This window comes from Geotrypetes seraphini, chromosome 1, assembly GCF_902459505.1.
Source record: "Geotrypetes seraphini chromosome 1, aGeoSer1.1, whole genome shotgun sequence".
NCBI lineage: Eukaryota > Metazoa > Chordata > Amphibia > Gymnophiona > Dermophiidae > Geotrypetes > Geotrypetes seraphini.
In genome coordinates, this window is record NC_047084.1 from 372,865,192 (window position 1) to 372,887,563 (window position 22,372).

The window sequence follows — 22,372 nt, forward strand, 5'->3', positions numbered from 1 at the left end:
CGCCGTACCTTAAGAAGGATATGGCGATACTTGAGAGGGTTCAGAGGAGAGCGACACGTTTGATAAAAGGTATGGAAAACCTTTCATACGCTGAGAGATTGGAGAAACTAGGTCTCTTTTCCCTGGAGAAGAGGAGACTTAGAGGGGATATGATAGAGACTTGCAAGATCATGAAGGGCATAGAGAGAGTAGAGAGGGACAGATTCTTCAAACTCTCGAAAAATAAAAGAACAAGAGGGCATTCGGAAAAGTTGAAAGGGGACAGATTCAAAACGAATGCTAGGAAGTTCTTCTTTACCCAACATGTAGTGGACACCTGGAATGGACAATTTCCTGCTGGAAAAGGTGATAGAGGGGTATAGATAGAGGATTACTGCACAGGTCCTGGACCTATTGGACCGCCATGTGAGCGGACTGCTGGGCACGATGGATCTCAGGTCTGACCCAGCGGAGGCATTGCTTATGTTCTTATGTTCTTATATAGAACAAGGACCAATGAAACAATTGTGGATTCTTTATGAACTCCCACAGGAGTACGTAAGTGACTAGGAAGGAAAAATTATGTTCTTACCTGTTAATTTTCTTTTCTTTAGACGCAGCAGATGAATCCAGAGACCAATAGGATAGCCCACATCTACCAGCAGGCAGAGATAGAGAAACTGATTAACAGGTGGTCCTATTGGCTGGCACTCCTCCTGTATCGTCAGTATAGCTCCTTGCCCAAGCATCCATAACCATCAATAGGCATAGCATGTAAAAAACTTCTTTCCCATAACAAATCTCAAAAGGCAATAATACAGAATACAACCATCAATAATAACAAACTTCGAAAGTTGCAAAAGAAAAAACCGTCAGACAATATCCAGAAAGGGTGGGGCTCTGGATTCATCTGCTGGGTCTAAAGGAAAGAAAATTAACAGGTAAGAACATAATTTTTCCTTCTTTAGCAACAGCAGCAGATGAATCCAGAGACCAATGAGATGTAGAAAAGCAATCCTCAATCTGGGTGGGAAGCAAATGCCGCCTCAGCAACAACCAAAGCACTAAAGGCATCCACCGCATGCGCCCCCACATCCAACCAGTAATGCGGAGATAAAGCACTCACGGAAGACCAAGTAGCCGCGAGACAAAACTCCTCCAAAGAAAAAACCTCTGGGCCGAGTCCAAGAAGAAGCCATCGCTCTGGCGGAACGGTCATGAAGGGCTTCCGCCAACCCCGTTCCTGCCATCAAGCAAGCGTAAAGAATGTCCTCCCGGACCCATCGAGCAACGGAGGCTCTGGATGCCGCCATATATTCAAGGCATCCCTTGAAGAATACAAAAAAAGGAATCTAAACAACTAAAAGTCGTTAGAAACCTAGCTCACAGAGAACGCTACGCACTTTAAAAAAATGCAGCGAATAAAAGCACGTCTACCCATTTCTCCTCCCAGGAAGAAGGAAGGAAAAGTGAGAGTGGCATAAAAGAAAGGATGACACCTCCTTAGAAAGAAATTGTGGTACCGTCCAAACTGTCCCCCCCCAGATTTCAGAAATCAGAAATAGGAATCCCCACCGAACAAGGTCTGCAACTCAGAAAACTGCCGAGTTGAAGCCACTGCCACAAGAAATCCCGTGTTCAACGGCACAGCCTTTTATAGTCTCAAAAGACAAGGATGAAAGGAAACCTTCGGTAAACTGCGAAGAAGTACCCTACGACTGTACTCCGGACAGGGCTTTCTAAGAGGTGTACGAATATACCGTGCTCCGTTTAGGAACTGAACTACATAAAGCTGAGAAGCAAGCGAAGAGCAAGATACCTAGCCCTTGTAACAAGCTAAGAATGGTACTTGAAGCTGAAAGGAATTGAACGCTAAGCCCTTGGCAATACACTTGTGCCAAAAAAGAACTCTGCCAAAAAGGAAAGAACAGAAAACCTAAAAGCCAGGCAGAGTGCCAAGGCAGAGAAACACCCAAGAAAGGAAAAGCCTCCAAACTGGAGCCTAAGCCACAGGTGAAGGAGATGTCTGTAACGCCTGAAGAAGAGAAGAAAGGACCTGCTTCGTACAACCCATATACGTCACCCATGACATATCAAAAGCCCGGGCCAAACACCAAAGGAGGACGGATAACCATGTTGAGCGGACCCTAGGTGAGTAAATTCAGAAGTACCAGGAATCACAACAGAGTGGCCGTTGAAAGACACATCAGATCCGCATAGCTAGGAGGGCGCAGCCAATCCAGAGATTCTCGTATTACAGTACCCTGAAAGCAAGCTAGAGATAACAAATCCATCCAATCAACTGCCAGGGGAAAACACATAAAAAAGAGAAACCAGAGGTGAGGAAGAAGCAAGCTGCTACCCCCTCTGACTGCCACTTCCCGCGTCCGCAGAAGGAACTAGAAAACTGGGAATTTCGAGATGAGGCCATGAGGTCCAGCTCAAGGAGATCTCACCCTTATACAAAGAGCTGGAATGCTTGAGTGAATAGCTCCCAAATTCCAGGATGTAGAAGATTTTAGTCCTACTACTATATGTACTTGCAAAGCACTGAAAGACGAGCTCTGCGCTGTACATTTTAACAGACAAAAGACGGTCACTGCTCAGATTTTGTGGTGAGAAAGGCTATCCAAACCCTTTTCCTGTCCTGTAAAATGACGCATAGACAGAAGAGGAAGACGAGATTCCACCCATGGAAGGAGACCAGAACTGTACTCACCCAACCGAGCACATCACATACTGTCCTATCCGTGGGGAAACATCACCACAAGAACACTTTCCTAAAAGACATGTATCGCCATGCCGGAAGAATGGTCCGAAACTCCCGAACCCCTGAAACTCAGGAAACGGCTGCCAGACCATGCTGCAGCCCAGAAGAATGAACAAGTGCCGAGTCACCTGGTAATACTAGACTCCTTGCACTGAGGATTAAAGGCACCGAGCCCCCCAACCCGACAGCCTTGGATGGTGGGTGACTATGCATCAGTCCAGCAAAGACCAAGGCATGCCTTGAAAAGATTAGTCTTGTTGAGCCGACAAATTACATTGAGCGAGGCTTGAGGGGCTGACTAGATATCCTGATGAACCTGTGAGATATCATGAACCACCGGAACAAAAAAGCGACTGCTGCAGTGTGGTCACGTGAAAGCGAGCTGAAGTTCCCAGTGGAGACACCACCATATATCCTAGAACCTGTACAGAATCCCATACACATGCACTTGGTGACTGAAGAAGAAGAAGGGAAACCTGAGATCGTAACTTGTCGCCCCAGTCCCTTGGAAGAAACATACCCCTCTCATACGTGACTAACAACATCCCCAGATAGTTCAATATGTGGCATAGAACAAGAGAACTCTGTGGAAGTTTGAACATGCACATCCAAAGAATGAAGAAAAGAAATCCCCCAAGTGCGTTTGTTAAATGACCTAGCTGGAAAATGGCCAAATCAACCAGCAGTCCAAGGAATAAAGCACCTCTATACGACCAAATGCTAGCACTACCACCAGCATCTACTAAAATGTTAGTGGAACCATGGCTAGGCCAAATGATGTCCGCTTAAACAGAAAGCGCCGCTCGAGAACAACTAAGCGAAGAAACTGCTGCCATGGTGGTCACATGAGAATACATACAAAGAATCTCACGGTTTTCCTTATGCAATGTCAAACTCTGAGAAACTAAGTGACCCATATGAAATCCATCGCCAGGCTGACCAATTCCCCCTTCTTGGGTACCATAAAGCAAATGGAATAACAACTCCTAGTTCTGTGAGAGCAGAAACTACTGTCCCAAGTTCTAGCTACCCTGGAAGTGGATCTCGCACCAGCGTCATGTTTGGATACTCAATACACAGTGACACCCAGAAAGAATCTGAAATGGGAGAAAAGAATTCAAAGGTCCGGAACCTGATACTACCATATCTCCCTTTCTGCAGATAACGAGCTGGAGGAGAGTTGTAAGTTCTGAATAGAAGAAAGGAACTCTCCTAAGAACATACTAGTCCTGCAACATAATCACGATTACGAGTAATCTGCGGCAGCCTGTGCGATCGGAAAACAGCATGCAAGCTTCTCCAAAATACAACTGCCCTTAAAGAGTAACTTCTTAGTGAAGAATTTTTTTTTTTTTGGGGGGGGGGGTTGTGTTTGTTGTTCAATGCGGCCCAGGGAAGGCAAAAGATGGAACATCCCGGCAGTAGACCCTATTATGCTATAACAGAAAAAGAAAGACTTGCCCGCCGGAAATCGGAAATAGCCAATATGCCCCTAGAACTGCTTCAAATGTGCAGGAACATTTCTATAGCGCCACCAGACACATTCAGCGCTGCACAAATGGCACCAATATTAAGGAAACAGCCAAACATACATAGTCTCACCTGTTGGAGACCTCAAGAGAGATAAAGAGATACCCTAATGAAACACCGGGAACTCTCCTGCGACTGACCTAAGTTGTACATTGAGTCGCTTTCTCCCAACCCAGTACAGATTTAAGCCGATACTGGGTGGTTAAGCATAGAGCCGATTCTCTCTCTAACGGACCTGCAGAGACTCCCACAGGAGATAACGCAATCGCAGCAAATCAAGCAACTCGGGAGACCTCCACACACTGAGCCCCAATGTCTCATTAAAGCAGAAAAACTGCTAGCAACTTCCGACGCATCTGACTTTGAAAGCATAGAAGCTGCGGCAGACGCCAATATAAGCCAGCTACAAAAGAAGCGTACTGAACGATGTGGTGTCCCCACCAGCGCAGGAGCGCAAGCCTCTTGCTCGCTGTAAGACAGCAGCTCCCAGCCTACAGTTAAAACAACTTACCAGCTGGAGAATCAAACACAGCTGCGGCAAGTGGAAAACTCTATCCACGCAGTGGCGCGCTCGGCAGAGCAAGATAACAAGCATGTGCCTGTTTTGCCAGCCTCATTCAACTGTTTTGTAAAAACAGGAAGACCGCAGAAGGCGCAGAGAGAAAGAAGCCACCGAAACAGACCCCAAGAACGCCACGGCGCGTCTGCCAGCGTCGGAGCACAAGCGCGATCCACCAGCCTGCTGAAAGGCACTGGTTCCACAAATAGCGTCCATCCTGTTGCACCCCGACCACAGCCGCAGCACACACTGTGCAAAGGGCAGCCTCAGTGAAACAGGCTGCAAATGTGAGGACTCCCCCGCCCCCACATGAAAACAAGCTCGCGTCTCCCGCGCACGGGAAGGCACCGGCTCATCCAACCGAGCCCAAACTATAACTCTGGGGCTCTCCACTTAAACATATCCACACAATCCCCCCCAAAATATTTTCCACAAACTACAAAATATGTACCGCCCAACAAAGCTTAGCGGTTGAGAAAAAAATTAAATATCAGGTGAACCACGCGACCGCACAGCTGCCGTGTCCCCAGAAGTACAAAACGTAACACCAACAACAAAACCTGCAGCGCTAAGACATCAAAACAAAACTCACAGGCCCAACACCATGAGAAAATATAACCCGCAATTGCAATGTAAAAAGGAATACTCACAACCCGGCTTACAGGGCTGGTAGACGCCGGTAGGAACCGGTTGAGCACCACTAAGAGTGGCCAATCATGGATAGCAAATGTGGATTTTTTTTGGGGGGGGTTGGGGGGAAAGAAGAAAAAAATAGAGATCCAGATAGACCCTCTGTCATAGGAAGGAGGTTGAGGCAGGGACCTGGGGGGCCCAGGTGTAACCCCTAAAGCCGGCACCGTTCAGCCGGACACCCCTGTCTCACTGAAGAGAAAAATCTCAACAGGAGAAATAGAATTGTAAGCTCACTGAAGAGAAAATCTCAACAGGAGAAAATGAGTTTCCAGCCACAGCCAGAATCCAGGAGCTGGTTGAATAGCGACCATCACCTGCTGGGAGATAGAGCATACTGAAGATCTAGGAGGAGTGCCAGCCAATAGGACCACCTGTTAATCAGTTTCTCTATCTCCGCCTGCTGGTAGATGTGGGCTATCCCATTGGTCTCTGGATTCATCTGCTCTGTTGCTAAGGAATCTAGGTTACCACATATTTCCTCAGACACCAAGGGCTCCTTTTACAAAGGTATGCTAATGGTTTTAGCGCATGCCGCACGTGCTAGCCGCTACCGCCTTCTTTTAAGCAGGCGGTATTTTTTCGTCTATCGCACACTATAGCACATGCTAATCCTGTGCGTGCACTAAAAACGCTAGCGCACCTTTGTAAAAGGAGCTCTAAACTGACAAAATAACCCTTATAATCACACCCTCTATTTTCCACGTTTTATTTTCTATGAAATATATCTCATTATTCAATGACATAACCATTCTGAGGACAAGTTTCCTCATTAAAAACTAGGTGGATGTCTTAAGTCCATTTTCTCCAGAGTATGGTCAACTCCTGAAATTTTTTGCGACTCCTACAAACTGCACCAAGTGAATAATGTTGCATACACAAGCATGCAGTACTACAATATACTCAGTCAAAATATCAATGGGGGGAAAAATTAATCCTACTAAAAATAAATACTCAAGGATTAGGGCCCGAATATATCCCTTATTAACTCAAAACAAGCCCCACCCACTGACTTTCATCTGTATTAGGCGTTCTGTTTGATACCACCTGGCAGACTACTTTAGTTGCCCTGTTTTCTTGGACTATTTTTCAGCATTTACACATAAACAGCTTTTGTAGGAGTGGAGTTTTTTTGGCCAGATGAAGCTGAACTGAGGCCTTTTTCTCCACTTCTTTTCTTTTTCCTTTTTCCCTTTCTCTTTGGGGAGTGTGAATGTTGTTGGTTGTTGCTGGGTGTGTGTATCGTTTGTCCGTGTGGGGCTTGTTTTGAGTTAATAAGGGAAAAAATTAATCACCATTTGTGATTGAGGGTGTACCAAACTGGTTGAATATCAAGAATAAAGGTCACTCCTCTAAAAAGATTAACAACCTTGTGCACATAAGCATTAGACTTCTCAGATACATATAATTCAAAGGCTGAATATGCTCAGAGACATAGAGGCAAAAACAAGGGGTATTTACCCCAAGAATATCGCCTGACCACCCAATCATTGCATATGCTTAAAGTGCCTTCAAACACCTTTAAGTGCTGTGTATCACAGTCTAATCATTTTCCAAAAAATATTCAATTAGAATGACAAGACACTTAACTTTGTCAGAGGAACCTCTGTGATAGACTGTGATATATAATTAGCAAATAACATTGCTGTTTGCCCAGAAAAATAGAAGATTTTGCATCTTTGTATTGATGTGCCCTGTTTATGTGGTGGCTTATTAAATGTATTTTGAGCTTAATAAAGCAAAAATAAAAACCCAGAGAGCTATTTAGCAGATCACATTAAGGACATCCAAAGAGTGCCTAAGTTCCGTCCATAGAACTCAGGTCTATCTGAAGCCTAAACTGTGCTCAAAAGTAGACTTCCTTACAAAGCCTATAAGACCCGGTTTTACAATTACGACGCAGCTTGCTAGCTCACTCTGTAGCACACTGGTTAAACCTATACCCTTCTATCCTAATGTTGCTGGTTCGAATCCCAGTCACTCTGTTTGATGGAAGAGAAATAAATAAAAGCATTAAACAGCTCCAACTCCTAGGGCTCCTTTTACAAAGCCGCGCTAATGGGCCAGAATACTTAAAGAATATGCTAGCCCTTTATACATAATTCAGATCTCTGAAGTCCTTTCAAGGAGCATCACTATCTATACCCTCATCAAAAGAAATTGTACGATGTGATTTCCACCAGCGAGCCTTCTCAGGAGTGGCCCCATGCCCTGAAATTTACTCCCAGAGGAGCTATGTCTAACTCCAGACTACCTGTACTTCAAGAAGCAGGTGAAAACTTGGCTCTTTCCCCAAGCCTTTAATACATAGGATGTTTGACTATATACTTATTCTGCACCAGGATTAGCTTGCCACACATACTAACTAAATCAGTTCTTTATACCTTGTTTAACTGCATAAACAACTTGCCTTGAATTTAATCTCCCATCTGTTTATCCCAAAGCACTCTGTATCACCCATCTTGTCCCCATCTAATATCTGCATTTGACCCCTTGGCCATAGGATAAGCTGTATTATAGAAAAGCATTAGCGTCATATGTACTATGTTATTTGAATATTCTGATTTGTACTTATTAGATGCTTCATAAATGTTATATCTCCCTTTTAGTATGTATTATATCTCTCTTATTTGAATTTCAGTGCTGTTAATGTATATTTTTGAAACTGTTTCATGGTAATCCTAATATTAAGTTTCAATTTATTGATTTTTAATTTTACCTCATTTATTGCGTTTATGTTTATATTTGGTCTTTTTACTACTGTTATGCTGTTAACAAAACTGTTAAGTTTTATGTTGAATTATATCTGCTGTGTGCGCAAATTGGCTGTGCATACAACTTAATGAGCCATATACAGAATTTGGGGGCTTTCAGAGCACATGCACTTGTAGGAACAGAGAAAAAGAAATTGGCAAGGGAAGGCTGTTTTCTGGATAAATGAAAGTTTTATTTTCAATAATTCTAGCCAACATTACAAATTTGTTTCATATACCTTGCTAATAGATGCCTTTTAGTGCAAATTTCACACATTCTATGGCTATCTATTAAGGCATTCTATTTTCAGTATGACTTCTTTTTTTTTTTAAACGTACTTAATAGGTTTTGGAAATCATCCTTCATTTCTTCCTACTGGCTGGTCCACTTGGTATTTCTCCTCTTAGGCTTGCCTCTCATGAAATCAATGAGACTCTAATGCAGTGTCTCTCAAACATTTTTAGCTCCAGCACATTAAACAGAACAAATGTTTTTCGCAGCACATTATAATTGAACTTATAAAATTGCAGAACCAACAAAAATTAAATCTGAGAGTTATTTATTTAAAGTTCATTAAGCTATGTATGGGTAATAGCAACAACGGTGATAGAATTGCTAATCAATGTGATGAATGTGCTTGTTTTTGAGTGCAAATTAACTCAAAATGCAGCTCGATAGTTGACAAGCAAACATGCATTTCATCATCCACCATCTGCAGTCATTCTCTTTTTTCAATAAAGTATGGGATAGGCACGACTGGATGGGCCATTTGGCCTTTATCTTCATCATTTTTTTATGATTTAATTTCTGTCAGAGCTGAAAGACAAGTTTGCAAAAGATCCAAGTGATAACAAAGCCTTGATTGCTTTGTTGCTCAAGTTAGGATAACTACTGCAAAAAATAAATAAATAAAATAAAATTACTTGCCATTAGTTTTCAAGGACTAATCACATCAATGAACAATACTTGTCTGGGCAGTTGTATCCTTATGTACACAGTCGCTCATAACATTGGCAGACCCTTGCATTTGCAATGTTTATGTCATCTATTGTAGTGTATACTTATGAAAGGAATTTTTAAAAATACAGTGGTACCTTGGATTACGAGCATAATCCGTTCCAGAAGCATGCTCGTAATCCAAAATGCTCTTTTATCAAAGCGAATTTCCCCATAGGAAATAATGGAAACTCGCTCTGATAGGTTCCCCCCCCCCACGAGAACCAGCATTGCTCCCCCTGAAGCCCCCCCCTGCGATCCGGCACCCTCCTCCCCGCGATCCGGCACCCCCCCTGACATGATTGGGCACCCCCCCTCCCACCGTGAATGGGCACGGTGAACTCGCAGGCCTTGAGCATGAACAGATGCTCAAGGCCCAGCAGAAGAGGAGGCCGATCTTCGGGCACTGGCACCAAGCACAGGACATGCTGGTGCCGGTGCCCAGATCACGGTAAGAAGTGGCGGGGGGGTGCCCAATCGCGTCGGGGGGGGGGGGGTGCCAGATTGTGACGGGGGGTGGGGGTGCCCAATCACAGCGGAGGGGGTGCCAGATCACGGGGGAAGGGTGCCGGATCGCGGGGGGGCGCTCGTAAATCGAGCCACGCTCAGTTTCTGAGGCGCCGATTTTGCAAATGTTTTGCTCGTCTTGCAAAACACTCGCAAACCGGTGCACTCGTAAACCGAGGTACCACTGTAAAGTATAATTCTGGAATCTCTCTTGGCACACCCGGAATCTCTTTGGGGCACACCACTGTGCCATGGCACACAGTTTGAGAGACACTGCTCTGATGAATGAGAGAAGGTGCTCAGTGTAAGACAGCAAGAAAGCCTTCAAATCAGTGTGATATGCTCTTAATGAGTCAGTTAGAATCTCTGTACTGGCTCCTTTCACTGTGCCACCAAAAGAGTAGGCAAAGCTTATTCTAATCAAAAGTGGAGTCTGAATTCTCTCACTCAGACTACCTTAATCCTACATAAGCATAGTTTAGAGCTGCGAGTCAGAATTCAAACACTGTAATGGTTATGCTCTTATTCAAAACCAAACCTATGCTGCACTTAGAGATGAGTTAGACACTTACTTCAGGGAGAAGGCTACCCGATGTGTTCTCAGCTGGCTCCGTGGCAGTAAATACTTGTTTCTCTGAGCTTGTTCTCATGTACCGTCCCCAGTAAAAGAAATGGCAACGCCTCTCTGTGATGGAACACATTAAGTAAAAAGTGACCTACAGCTAACTCCTCCCACAGAGAGGCAATTACCTCGTCTTTTCTTGTGCCAGCACTTAAGGAATTGCTCCTGTTCTGCAGACACTTTACAATAAATATGTAATGCACTTGTAAAAACACCAGTTATCATCTGACTGACAAATGCACGCATGACTGCAGGCCTGTGTGGGATTCTTTTGCTGGAGAGGGGAAAGTAAGCATGCAGGTTTCTATTTTAAGAAATACAGTCAGTACAAAAAGCTACTTAATTTTCCCTTCTTGAATACTTTTCACATCTCTTGTGCTGTGGTGCTAAATTCATTGGTTTTCCATTAATGTTCATGCTGTAAGTATCCCAATTCCTTGCCACCAGTACAATAAATATCAGGGGGAAATGCAGTACTTCCTGTAAACCTCTCCTCTTAAGAGGAAGTTGGCAGGCTATTGCACTCCCACCACTGTTTCATTATATGTTAACAAGCCAATGACATCTTAACTTCAGCTCCAGAAAGAATCCTTTAGTTTTAAAAGTAGGCTGCGAGACAAGGTAGTAATAAAAGGTTTTCAGAAAAATTCAGACATAAAAAAAAATCTCTAGTTACACACTTTATGTTCTCACTACTATTAGCTTAGATGCATTTATAATTCTGGAGGCAACTGTGTCATTGATAAATAAATGGTAATATATGGTAGCTAAAGAATGACTATTACCAAGCACTTTGGTCTTTATCTGTCATTATTTACTATGTTATTTACTCTTCTTGGTCCGTTCTGAAAGTCTGTTTTTTAGCATCAAAGTTCACAAGATGCCAGTGGCTGTGGTCAGGGCCTTCAGGGGATTCACCGAGGGCTAGATTCTCAAAAATCCACATAAAAAACAGGTGGGCCACTGTCACAGCTGTTATAGTACTGATTTTAAAACAGCGAGTCATTCTCCAAAAAACACTTGTATAAATGAGCTTGGCGGAGAATAATGAAAATTCACTAAGTTTGCATGTGCCCATTGCTGGTGATAGCAATGGGCACATGCACAGAATAAACGCAAAAAACAAAAACTCAAGCCACCAGGACAAGCAACCCTCCACCGGACAGTGGGAGAGATGCCCACTATTCCCACCACCAACTAACACACCCGCAAACACCTCTCAGCAGCGGGAAAGATGCCCATGCTCTCCCGTCACCACACAACACCCCCCCCCCCTCGCTCCAATGATCCATGCACTCTCCCCCTTACCTTGGTTAGATGGCTGGCTGGAGGAATGCCTACTCCCTCTGGCCAGCTGGCCTGCCTCTTCAAAATGGTGGGCTCTCATCCCCGGTGCATTCTGGGATGCACCGGGGAGGGACCTGAGCCTCTGATTGGCCCAGTGTGTTTAAAGCCCCTCCTGTGCGAGAGACCTTATGCATCTAGGCCAATCATCCTCAGACCCCTCCTCAGATGCACCAGGGAGAAGCCTAAGACTCTGATCTGCCCAGATGCATAGGGCCCCACCCATAGGCCCCTTCCCAGTGCATCCCAAAATGCACTAGGGATGAGAAAGCCTGCCATTTTTGAAGAGGCAGGCCAGCTGACCAGAGGGGGTTATCAGGCATCTCTCCCACTGCTGAAGGGAGTTGGGGGAGTGTTGGTTGGTGGCGAGAGACATTGGGCATCTCTCCTGCTGCCAGAGGGTGGTGTTGGTTAGCAACTGGAGAGGCAGCATCTCTCCCGCTGCCAAAGGGGGCTATAATGCACAGTGAAAACACATGCTATAAGATGCACTTTTAACAGTGTTGTCACTGTACCAGCATCCCTGGACCAGTTGTTGATTTTTGTTGCCAAAAGCCAACGCTGCTCTTGGAGAATGGGTAGGCAATTTTTAAGAATCCACCGGAGTGCTAATTTCAATGTTGAAGAACCCATTTGCATGGCAGTATTAGAAACTCCTAGAAAGCTCGCTAAAGACCGAGATAAGCCGTTTTGATAATCTGCCACTAAAATGCATGCAGGATAAACTGAAACCAGTTTAGCAACGGCGCTAAAGTTTTGAGAATCTGGCCATAAATCCCCAGCTCGAATGGGAAGGCGCCTCTGCCCTCCAACCCAGCCAGCTGATTAATCGCTCCCCTTAACTGTATCCATGATATCCTGTTTGTCTGTCTTGCCTGTTTAAATTGTAAGCTCTTTCGAGCAGGGACTGTTTTCTTACTCTGGGACTCTGTACAGCGCTGCGTGCGTCTGGTAACACTATAGAAATAATTAATAGTAGTAGTAGTAGGAAGGAAGAGCTGAGCTTCTAGGGCTGTGTAGGAAACAGATCTTTCCTCTGAAAATTTGGGCTGGAATGGAGAGGTTCATTGGTATCTGTGCACATACTAAGTAGAGGGAATGCACTTTCTTAGGCTTCCACGGCTGGTGTCACGATTGCTGCCGTTTTCCAGGTCTCATTGTGTCTGGGTAACTAGAATCGACAATTCAGCTGCCGTGCTGTGTGCTTTATTCAAGGTACGCTGTGAGGTCTGCAGTACAGAATGACACAGAGACAAATTTTTCCCTGTCCCCATGGGAATTCATTTTCTCGTCCTGTCCCTGCACCATTCCTGTGAGCTCTGTCCTCAATTGCACAAGCCTCAAACACTTTAAAATCATAAGTGTTCGAGGCTTGTGCGGTTAAGGCAGAGATTACAGGAATAAGGCAAGGACAGGGACAGTGAGAAAACTCACGGGGACAAGATGGGGAAAATGAGTTACTGCGGGGATGGGGAAAAAATTTGTCCAACTATGGGAATGCATGGATGGGAGAACATCGCAGGGGAAGAGACATAGGCATCCTGGGACTGTCTGCCAAGTCTCTTCCCTGAAGAAGCCCTTTCTGGAAACGTCAATCGCTCCTCCTAAACTTACTTGCTCCACTTCATCACTGACGCTGAAACCGTGGATTGAAGACAAAGTTTTATTTTATTTTTCTTTCCAGCTTATGATTTATCTTTAATCTTATCTATTGTTTTGCCTTTTGTCTTTGTTTTGTTCTATTTCTATCATTTAAATTTCTCCAGAATTCTACTGTTCAACGGCTCCCCCTTCTGCTTCTATTCCTTTCTCTCCTCTCTTCTACCTTCCAAAGTATTTAGATCAATGCTGTCTTGTTAAAATGTTTATTTTTCCTCTAACTCTACTTTTCACTTCTCTATTACCCTCCAGGTACTTTAGTTAGATTGTGAGCCTTCGGGACAGTAAGGGAATTTTTCAAGTACCTTTCTTATTTCTAGTCTTAATGTATATTTTCTGTAAACCGCTTAGAACCTAACGGATGTAGCGGTATATAAGAAATAAATTACATTACATTACATTCTCTAGTCTGCAGTTTGTCTTTATATTTAGTGGGTCCTCAAACCTGATTGGCTGAGGCTTGAGGTGATTTGAGGCAGTTTAAGGACCCACTATATATAAAGACAGACTTCACAGCATACCCTGAAGAAAGCTAGAGCATGATGGCTGAAATATCGCTTCTACATACCTAGACACTTCAAGACCTGGAAAACTGCAACAATCATGACATCAGCCAATGAAGCCTAAGAAAGCACATTCCCTCCACTTAGTATGTGCACAGGTACCAATGAAACTCTCAGTTCCCATTCAGATTTTTAGAGGAAAGCTTTATTTATACAAGACTGTCCTCTCCAGAAACAATCAAAAGTGGAGGGAGGAAGGAATTCACCATTAACTATTAAATCAATTGGGCAAATTCCTTGAACACTGACCTAATACTGCATCTGCTCTGCCTATATATCCCTTTCAGAAGCATTAAAAAAAATCCTAAAGCTGCAGATTTAACCCCTCCCCCTTTTACAAACTGTAGTACGGTTTTTAGCGCCAGCCACAGCGGTAACAGCTCCAATGCTCAGAGAAATTCTATGAACATCCGAGCTGTTACTGCCGTGGCCGGCGCTAAAAAACACATTACAGTTTTGTAAAGGGGGGGGTTTTAACCTGTTAAATATCATGATTAGTAAACTAAATCTTTTTAATGCAGATAAAAAAAATTGTTATTATCTAACCTGCTGCTCTTGTGCCATACCCACTGCTTCTCAGGCTGGAATGAGCATGTGTGTGCTGCTGTTGGCTCTCCCTGACCCGGAAACAGGAAGTTACATCAAGCTCCAACAAGAGTCAGCGGCAGCACAGACACCACAGATTCTTTCAGACCCCAAGAAGTGGCAGGTTCAGTGTAAGAGCAGCAGATAATAATAATAATAATAATAACTTTATTCTTCTATACCGCCACAATCGTGCGACTTCTAGGCGGTGCACATCGAAGAAAGCTGGACAATCAGCGAGTTACAATATGCAGATAGTTAGTGAAATTACAGTATGCAGTATCTTAAAAATGCAGCGAATTACAATATATAGTTTGTTTAGAATTTCAGAGGGGCCCTTTTAGAAAAAAGTAGCGAATTACAGAATACAATTTGGTAAGAATTTTCAGAGGGGACATATTAGGAAAAAAAGGAATTGGAATTTGTGTTTGGAGTAATGTTTAGGTGATATATCTGTTGAATAAGGCAGTTTTTATGACTTTTCTAAAAGCAACGTAGATCAGTCTAGCTCCATTAATGTATTTGTCTAACCAGTGTTGTCTGTTTGCTTGGTACATAAAAGTTCTATCCAGAATGGTTTTCTATTTACAGCCGGTAATGCTTGGATATGCAAATAGATTGCAATTTCTGGTTTGTCTTATGGGACTGTATAATATGAAGCGAGATAGCAAGTATGTAGGAGCTAGTCCCCAGACTAGCTTGAAACATATGCAAGAGAACTTGAATATTATTCGTGCCTCGACTGGCAGCCAATGCAGCAGTCTGTAGTAGGGGCTGACGTGGTCGCTTTTTTTCAATCCAAATATCAAGCGGACCGCTGTGTTCTGGACAATCAGATTTCCAGCTTGTTCGTCCATTCTCCTGTCTGCTTCGGCTGTCAGTTCCCATCTCTCTCACCTCCCACCATAGTGGACAAGAGCAAGACACCAGGTAAAAAGTTGGGGTGGGCAGCACGTGAGCATTGGGGCTTGGTCAGTGGGGTCAGACTCACAAGGTGAAAGGGCCAGGGGAGGATGGACACAACTGGCTGCCATGGATAGGGAGGGGGAGGATGGCTAGTTGCCAGGGCTCAGGGAAGCGCTTTCCTCATTGCTTCCTGGCATAAGAGATGGTATCTGCTCAATGTCCTCCACATCTCTTTGGTTTGCTGCACTGGTCACGAGTCAATTTATTCGATTGAGCAGGTGTTTAATATTTATGGCTTAGGTTACACTGGAATAATATGTAACATTTCAAATGCCATCCTTCTATAGTCAGGCAAATCTAATTTTCACTGATGAAAGAGATATAACTTAAGTTTAAGGAAAAAGTGCATTTTCTTGATCTTTCTTTCTCCTTTTCGAAGTGAACTAACCTGGAAGTCAAATTATTTTATTTCAGCTAATTTGGAATGAAAATTATTTTAAAGACTAGGGTAATTATTCTGTGAGGAATTGTAGGATTGAAATTGTTGATTCCTGCCATTGAATGCTTTGCTAAATAGATTTGGTCAGATATTTTTACTGGAGTAGGTAGTCTTCTGGTTTGTTTGGGATTCAGTGGCATCCTGAATCATGACCCGAGTGTGACCAGAAGCTAGCCATTTTCCTGTGTCTCTGGGACCCATTTGAAATCTAAAGGAGTGGAGGAGTAACCTATTGGTTAGTGTGGCAAGATTTGATCCTGGCAAACTGGGTTCAATTCCCACGGCAACTCCTTGTGACCTTTGGCAAGTCACTTAACCCTCCATTGTCCCAGGTACAATAAACTTAAGATTCTGCGCTCACTAGGGACCTACATATAATGTGTACAGGACTGCGTAAGTCAAGTAGCACTATAGAAATGATTAATAATAGTAGATTTCAGGATTTTTTTTTTTTGTATTTTCTTTTAAAAAATTACATATTAATTGTATTAACCACAACTGAAATTTTTAATCTTCTTACAGCCCTAAAAAAAACAAACCCTAAATATTTTATTTTGCTTTTTCCATTTGTGAACCTTTTTACACTTGTAAAACTTTGTAAATTTATATCTTGTAAACACTGCCAATAAATCTCACCCTGAGAAGTCTACCCTCGGAATCTCTGGTTTGTACCAGAGGCACTGGAGTGAAAATGACTTGCCCAGCTTCCCTTCTCAGCCCACTGCTGCATAGCTGCCAAGTTACTCAGCAAGTCCTGTTTTTGAACTTATAGCCCAATTAAGTGTTCCGGATGTAGTCCCTTATACCACCAATTGACATCAGTGCTTCTGTTCCATAATGTACCAGGATAGGGTTGTAGAAATCCAGGACTGAGGTTTTCCTTTTGAATTGAGGAACTTGGCCGCCTCCAGCATGGCCGATTCCAAAGCTTTCATAGTTCCCATGCTTACTCACAAACTATTATTGCACTTTTTCCCTGCTACTAGAGAGGTGAAATATCATAATGGGGAGAGAGGGAGGGCTGATTGAAAAGTAATGACCGCCTCTGTTTTTTGTTCCAAGAAGTAGACATGGCAACAGTGTGCTGGTTCTTGTGAAGCTCGTACATCGATGTTTCTGAACCTTGCCGTAGTCTTCATTGTTGGGTCACAGCGAGAGAAAGAACTTCATATGTTCCATCATGGCAAATGAGGAAGACGTGTCTGTGAGAGTACGCCAGAGGTGTGTGATTCATTTTTTGTATTAAACTTGGAAAGAGTGGTAATGAAACTCTTTGAAATGTTATTGGAAGCATAACACAAAATTCAAATCACACACATTTTCCTCATCTGCCATTACAAAATGTACAATGTTATTCCTCTTGTAGTGACCCAACAATGAAAACTATGGCAGTCCAACAGCAGGTTCAGAAATGTCGATATATGAGCTTCACAGAACCAGCACAGCATTGCCATGTCTTACTTCTTTGAAAGAAAAACAGAGGCAGTCTCATTACTTTTCAAAAACAGCCCTCATATGTTTATCTAGGGCCCAATATAGTGTTAATTTGGCTCTGGTAATCCCACCTCCTTAGCTCTGGGGCACTGACTTCGAAAGCATGGGTGATTTCGTCCACCAGACGCTATAGGCTCAAGAAACAACAGATGATGTGGAAGCTATGTGGTCAACACTGAAAAGGACACTACACATAAGAACATAAGAACATAAGCGTTGCCTCTGCCGGGTCAGACCAGGGGTCCATCGTGCCCGGCAGTCCGCTCCCGTGGCGGCCCCCCAGGTCCATGACCTGAAAGTGTTCCCTACCTAACCTAAAATATCCATACCCTATTCGCTCAATGTCCTGTAAGGTAAACCTCTATCTGTACCCTGTTATTCCCTTTGCTTCCAGGAAATCATCCAGTCCCTTTTTGAACCCCAGAATTGTACTCTGTCCTATCACCTCTCCGGGAAGCGCGTTCCAGGTGTCCACCACCCTCTGAGTGAAGAAGAACCTCCTTGCATTCGTTATGAATCTGTCTCCTCTCAGTTTTTCTGAATGACCTCTTGTTTTAGTTGTCCCTGCTAGTCTAAAGAATCTGTCCCTCTCCACCTTCTCTATGCCTTTCATGATTTTATAAGTTTCTATCATGTCCCCTCTCAGTCTCCGCTTCTCCAGGGTAAAGAGCCCCAGCCTGTCCAACACGAAGCAACTATCCGCTACATAAAATCGGTAAATAAACAACAAAGAAAGAAGAAACCCCTTTGGTTCACTGATGAGGTCTCACACCTAGTCAAGGACAAGAAAAGAGCATTTCTTTCATAAAAACGCACCGGGGAGAAAGAAGCTAAAATTGAATACAAGGCAAGGTCTGCAGCGGTCAAAACAGCAGTCAGGGAGGCCAAACTTCGAGTGAAAGAAACTCTAGCAAAGAACATTAAGAAAGGGGACAAATCCTTCTCCAGGTATATTAGTGACAGGCAGAAGAACACAAACGGGATAGTACGCCTTAGAACAGCAGACGGGAATTATGTGGAAACAGATTCCGAAAAAGCCAAACTACTGAACGATTACTTCTGCTCAGTCTTTACCTGCGAGGCACCTGGACACGGGCCACAGCTGGAAGCAAAGCCAAGCAAGGAAGACCCATTTCAGAATTTTGAGTTCTCACCAGCTGATGTTTACAGCGAACTGTCAAGACTCAAGAAGAGCAAAGCCATGGGACCAGACAAAGTGCTCAGAGAGCTGTGCGATGTCCTGGTGGAACCATTAGCCATGCTCTTCAATCTCTCCCTAAGTACGGGGAGAGTCCCCCTGGACTGGAAAACAGCTAACGTCGTTCCTCTGCACAAAAAGGGCTGCAGAGCGGAGGCTGCGAATTACAGACCAGTGAGTCTCACATCAATAGTGTGTAAACTCATGGAAACACTACTTAAATGTAAATTAGACACGATTTTGGATGAGGGGAATCTAAGGGATCCTAGTCAACATGGATTCACTAGGGGTAGGTCATGCCAATCCAATCTTATCAGCTTCTTTGATTGGGTAACAGGAAAGCTAGACTCGGGAGAGTCTCTGGACATAGTGTACTTGGATTTCAGTAAGGCTTTCGACAGCGTCCCACACCGTAGACTATTAAACAAGATGAAATCGATGGGGTTAGGTGAGATACTAATTGCATGGGTCAATGATTGGCTGAGTGGAAGACGTCAGAGGGTGATGGTCAACGGCACCCTCTCTGAGACATCGGAGGTGACCAGTGGAGTGATGACACCAAACTATGTAATATAGTAAGTGAAAGCAATCTGCAGGATAGTACGACGCAGGATCTGCATACGTTGGAAAACTGGTCCTCGACTTGGCAGCTGGGCTTCAACGCTAAGAAATGTAAGGTTATGCATCTCGGTAGCAGAAATCCATGCAAACCTTACACCTTAAATGGAGAAACACTAGCTAGGACTTCAGAAGAAAGAGACTTGGGAGTAATCATCAGTGCAGACATGAAGGCCGCCAAACAAGTGGAGAAGGCCTCATCCAAAGCAAGGCAACTTATGGGATGTATCAATAGAAGCTTCGTTAGCCGCAAATCTGAAGTCATAATGCCACTGTACAGAACCATGGTGAGACCTCATCTGGAGTACTGTGTGCAATTCTGGAGGCCACATTACCGTAAAGACGTGCTTAGAGTTGAGTAGGTTCAGCGGATGGCCACTAGGATGATCTCGGGGCTCAAGGGTCTCTCGTACGAAGAAAGACTAAACAAATTGCAGCTCTACACTCTGGAGGAACGCAGGGAGAGGGGGGACATGATTGAGACATTTAAATACATCACGGGACGTGTCGAGGTGGAAGAAGACATCTTCTTTCTCAAAGGACCCTCGGTCACAAGGGGGCATCCGCTCAAACTCAGAGGAGGGAAATTCGATAGTGATGTAAGGAAGTATTTCTTCACAGAAAGGGTTGTAAATCACTGGAACAAGCTTCCAGAGCAGGTGATCAAGGCCACCAGCGTGCTTAACTTTAAGAATAAATGGGATGCCCTAGTGGGATCCTTACGAGGGTCGAGTTTAGGAAATAGGTCATTAGTACTGAGACTTAATGGGGTGGGTCAGTAGAGTGGGCAGACTTGATGGGCTATAGCCCTTTTCTGCCGTCATCTTTCTATGTTTCTATATATACAGTCATAGGTACCCCCAATATTCTTTCCAGCACTACACTGGCACCAGAGCTGAAACTTTAGGGATACAGAGGAGAAAGCCGGAAGAAAGGCTGCCTCTACTCAGCAACTGCTCCCACCTGCCCCTGCAGCCCATTGGCTGGTTAAGGAATGTCTGATCAATGGGCTGCAGGAAAAAGCAGAAAGGAAGGTTGGGTCTCCTAAGCTACTGGTCCTGCCTCCCTTGCAGCTTATTGGCTAGCTAAGGAATATCTGACCAATACGTTTAATCGGACAGAGTCAGCATGGGTTCAGTCAAGAAGGTTTCAAGGTTTCAAGGTTTATTAATTATTTGATGAATCGCTTTATCTTTATACAAAGCGATGTACATAGTAATAAAATACAATTAAGTTAAAACACATACAGTATATATAAACGATAGAAATCCAACATGACCAACAACAATTGGGAGGGAAGGGGGGTTAAAGTTACATCTATTATGTTGGGAAATACATTTAAAGGAAAAAACATTGGGGAATAAGGGGATTTTAAAAGCAAAATTAAAAATAAAATACATTTTAGATATTAAAAGCCTGTTTAAAAAGAAATGTTTTTAGGGATTTCTTGAAAGATAAAATGTCTTTTTCAATTTTTATGTATTGGGGCAATGAATTCCACCATTGGGGGCCAACTACAGAGAACATATCTAATCGTCGAGTGCCTATTATTTTTAAAGAGGGAACAACTAATAAGTTTTGGGAAGATGATCTAAGTGTGCGTGTGGAACTATAAGGAATTAACATTTTAGAAATGCATTGGGGTTGATTGAATATCAGATTTTTAAATATAAGTAACAAGACCTTAAATTCTATGCGCTGGCTAATAGGGAGCCAATGTGATTCGATGAAGAGAGGAGTTACATGATCAAATTTTTTGGCGTCATGGATTAATTTAATAGCAGTATTTTGAACAATTTGCAGTTGTCGTTTTTCTTTTTGAGTAATATTAAGTAACAAAGAGTTACAGTAGTCTAATTTTGCTATTACAAGAGAATGAATTAGGATATTGCGGGATTTGGATTCAAGAAATTTGGATATAGATCTAATCAAACGTAATTTATAGAAGCAGACTTTAACTAGAAAGGTCTTGTCTCAATAATTTGCTGCATTTCTTTGATGATGTGGATAAACATGTGGATAAAGGAGAGTCAGTTGACCTAATGTATCTAGATTTTCACAGCTTTCAACAAAGTTCCTCATGAGAGGCTCCTGAGAAAATTAAAGAGTCAAAGGACAGGAGGCAAAGTTTTGTTTTTAATTAGGAATTGGTTATTGGATAAAAAACAGAAGGCAGGGTTAAATGGCCATTTTTCTCAATGGAAAAAGGTAAATAGTCGAGTGCCACATGGATCTGTACTGGGACCGGAGCTATTTAATTTATTTATAAATGATCTGGAAATTGGAAAAATGAGCAAGGTGATTAAATGTGCAGAATACACCAATCTGTTCAAATTTGTTAAAATGCATGTGGACTGTGAAAAATTGTTGTTGTGTGAAGCTGTATTAGCTGTATCTGTATTTCTGTAATTAGCTGTATTTCGTGCTATTGTGTGAATCTGAATTAGCTATATTTCGTGCTGTTGTATGAATGTTACATTTCTTTTAGTGTTTGTTTATGGTAAAAACTAAAAAATATATTTTTTAAAAAAGTCACTTGGCCAGTAGAACTTCTGGCAGTTGTTAGACTGAACACAACATAGATAGGGGGGAAAAAGCCTCAGTCAGCAGCTTTTTGCAAAGTCAGGCTATTCAATCCGCAGTCAGAATAGTCAGCATAATTTGTTTATTACATGCTCCGTTTTGCAGTCATTGGCAAAAAAACACCATTATTTATTTATTTATATATATTTTTTATTTTTCTTTCATTATATATTTATTCATTCTCTTTTCAAAAAGCATTATTCTTTCAGTTTCAATTACTCCTGTTCTCTTAATTCCCTCTTATAGCCAAAAGCAACAAATACAATTTATGACCATCAGCAGTTTTATCGCAGTTCAAGCAATCAATAAAAGGAATATCACTTATCTTGCGACTTTGTATCCCAAAAATTACGCTTTTCCTTGAACCACACTTCTTTTGTTATTTCATGTAAGTCGGGTAAACTATGTCGCTAACATCATAGTCAACACAGCCAGTGTTTCACAGATGTCATCTCATTCTAACTCTGCTACATCAGGGCAAAACTCAATTGGCACCCCCTATTCTTCAATGCTGCC

General features: G+C 43.0%; 1 protein-coding gene across 5 annotated transcripts in view; it reads right to left on the reverse strand.

Moving 5' to 3' along the window:
* CSGALNACT1 (chondroitin sulfate N-acetylgalactosaminyltransferase 1) overlaps positions 1-22,372 on the reverse strand; it is a 306,262-nt gene that overhangs the window by 182,140 nt on the left and 101,750 nt on the right. For 3 of the 5 annotated variants that reach the window (XR_004536554.1, XM_033915291.1, XM_033915269.1), the window contains exon 2: positions 10,358-10,470. The exons of the other annotated variants lie outside the window; for them this stretch is intronic. The gene's annotated coding sequence lies outside the window, so the exon portion shown is untranslated. The remainder of the gene's footprint in view (positions 1-10,357; positions 10,471-22,372) is intronic. 5 annotated transcript variants of the gene reach the window in all.